This window comes from Salvia miltiorrhiza, chromosome 1, assembly GCF_028751815.1.
Source record: "Salvia miltiorrhiza cultivar Shanhuang (shh) chromosome 1, IMPLAD_Smil_shh, whole genome shotgun sequence".
In the NCBI taxonomy this organism is placed as follows: Eukaryota; Viridiplantae; Streptophyta; class Magnoliopsida; order Lamiales; family Lamiaceae; genus Salvia; species Salvia miltiorrhiza.
The window spans coordinates 52862187-52865204 of NC_080387.1; the positions used below are offsets into that span (position 1 = coordinate 52862187).

Here is a 3018-nt window from a genome sequence, read left to right on the forward strand (position 1 = left end):
GTGGAAATGACATGGCATTTACACGTGGCAAATGTTATGTGTGGGTAAATCATCAAATGTTTACCTACACATATATGTCACTAAAGGTATATTTATATGTGTGGAGAAAAATATTTTTTTAGTAATTAAATTTTAGAAAAAATATTACTATTTTGAAATATTATACCCTTTTATTAGTCTACTATAATCATAATCATAATTATAATCAAAAAATCAAAAATCAAATACTCAACACATTAAATATAATAAGAATATCATACAAAACATTTACATAAAAAATATTTAACAAAATCAAAGTACAAGTTTGAAATGACTAACTACATATAATTTTAAATGTTTAAATTACTAAGCACTTAATCTACAACTCGCAATTAATCTAGGACTCATAATTTTTCTTCAAGCTCCTAATCAAAAGCAATTCCATTGTACATTGGAATAGTTGAACATTGGTTAATCATCATGACAACTTTTTCAATTACTCCTGCCAAGATAAGAGAAACACATTATTAGTCAACATACACAATTTAACATATTCTCACTAATCAACAGAGCAAACAGAAAATGAAATAAACTAACATGTGCAAGATAACAATTCCCTATGATCATTAGCTACAAATCGACCAAAACTAAAATGAGCCACACCAAAAAGTGAGCTAAAAAGGCACTGAACAAGTAAATATGTTGCAGGGATTACTAGCACAATAGAATAAATGTCATCGAGATTAACAGATATACCTTATCAATCAACAACAATTGGAAACAATGGTAAAGGTTTAGTGATTCTTACTATCAAGCTATAAGACGTTAAAAGAAAATCAGAGATACAAACCTTGTTAGATATGACAAAGTGGCCACCAACTTTTAGGAAATATGATGCATTAGAGCCAAAATTCTTGCATATAGGGGATGAATAAATTAAAGACTTCAGAGGAGGGGATGAGTTGAATAAAGACTTGATACCATGCTTCTTAAAAATCCCTCAAACCATTTTGATGCGTCCATTGGGCAAGTTTGCTAGCTAAACAAATAAAACAAAACAACAAAACAAAACAAGATCTGTCAACGAGGATTCAATCTAATTACATAAATTAAATCTTATTTGAGAGATGGCATTTTACTTGAAATTAATGTGTGAGAATGCAAAGTAGAAGAAGTTCCAAACCAGTGCTCAGCGTGTCGTCTTCCCCCAATTGCTGCTCCAATTGATATTGTAGGCTAGTTCCACTGCATATACATATAATGCAAGTATTATAACTTGAGCTTGAATCCTAAGTAAAAGATAGAAGGGGAGAAAGAGATAATTGACTCCATGGTGAGAAAGCGCAGCAGAACATAAGCCCCTTTCTACGACTAAAATCCACCACAATCAAGAAAACATTAATCAAACAAATAACAATAATACTACTAAAATCAAATTTAAAAAAATCGCAAACGACTCAAGGGAAACAAAATATCAGAGAAATACTTGAGAAATCACGAAATTTAATTAGAAATCCGAAACATACAAATCCACCAGTACTCGATCACCTCTGGCGAACTTAGCAAGCAGTGTCTCGTTACTGAATCGACGAGTTTGAGAGAAAATCGAACTAATTCTACTCTCAAAAGCAGCACAAATCTGGAGGCGGCGGCGGAAGAGCGCAGAAATTGAGAAGAAACCAGTTGCAGGGACAGAGGATTTAGATGAAGAAGAAAAAGATGTAATTTGAATTAAGCCACCGCCGATGAGAAAAAATGAGGAGGAGGGGGCTTAGGGCTTCTTTTTCGTTTTTCTTTATCTTAATTATTTGCAGGAGAGGAATTCGAGTTTAAGATTGTGGGAATTGGCTAGAAGTAACTGCCGAATTTGTGGAGAGATTTTAGAACATGGCGGTAAAATGAAAAAAAAAATGTGGAGATAGCGGTAAAATGAAATGTGTTCTAGTTTTCGTGGGTAATTGTTTGTTTTAGTTTTCAAGAATTTTATATATTTGCTTCTTTTTTTTCGCAACAAATATCATACGTGCATATATACTGGTGCATTATATATAGCATATTTGGAAAAGTGTAATTATTAATTAATATAGCATATTTGGAAAAGTGTAATTATTAATTAATATAGCATATTTGAAATTTTTTAACCAATGATTCATTAAAAAGTATAATTAATAACTTTTTATGAGTTTAATTTTATTTATAATTTCAGTTTAATTATTTAAAATTATCTAATGAATTTACCTACATATTTTTTTAATTATGTGTGGGTATATTGCCACACATAATTATGTGTCATAGATTATGTGTGGCTAAATTTTTGTATTAATTTTCCACGTACGCATACAAGATATTAAAAGTTCAATAGAAAATAATTTTAAAAATAAATGTGAGTAAAAATATTTACCCACACATAATTAAATGTCATTAACTACTTAAAACTGTCTAATGAATTTACCCACACATATTTAATTATGTGTGGGCATACTGCCACACATAATTTTGTGTCACAAATTATGTGTGGCTAAAACCCTTAAATTCTTGTAGTGATTACATTTCTTCATATGAATAATTACTTTTTTTTCTACTTTTTTTATTTATTTCTGTTTTTTTAAATATTACATTTATTCATATAAATGATTATTTTTTCTCTAATTAAATAATGAATACTAAACCTTAATGGAAATATTTACTTTTATTTATCCTAAGATATACATTTGTATGCACAAATGTATACTTATGTCAATATAAATATTTCCTATCATTCAATATTTTTCTACAACCTAAATCCTGAATACTAAACCCTAAATAATCAATACTAAACCCTAAACACTGAATACTAAACCCTAAACCTTGAATATTAAACCCTAAATAATGAATACTAAACCCTAATGGGAATATTAAACCCTAAATAATGAATACTAAACCCTAAACCTTGAATATTAAACCCTAAATATACATTAATTTGATCAAATAACGAAAAGTACAAATTCTAATGAATAAAAGTAACAATTATCGTGAACAAATGTAATAATTTAAAAACAT

The 3018-nt window shown here is 28.9% G+C and overlaps 1 long non-coding RNA gene across 1 annotated transcript; it reads right to left on the bottom strand.

The window, feature by feature from the left end:
• Window positions 1-215: 215 nt before the first annotated feature.
• LOC130993425 (uncharacterized) lies at window positions 216-1995 on the bottom strand. Its single transcript, XR_009091654.1, has 4 exons — window positions 1506-1995; window positions 1119-1224; window positions 830-1018; window positions 216-481 (listed from the first exon to the last, which is right to left on the bottom strand). It is a non-coding gene; the product is annotated as an uncharacterized LOC130993425 (long non-coding RNA).
• Window positions 1996-3018: the final 1023 nt, after the last annotated feature.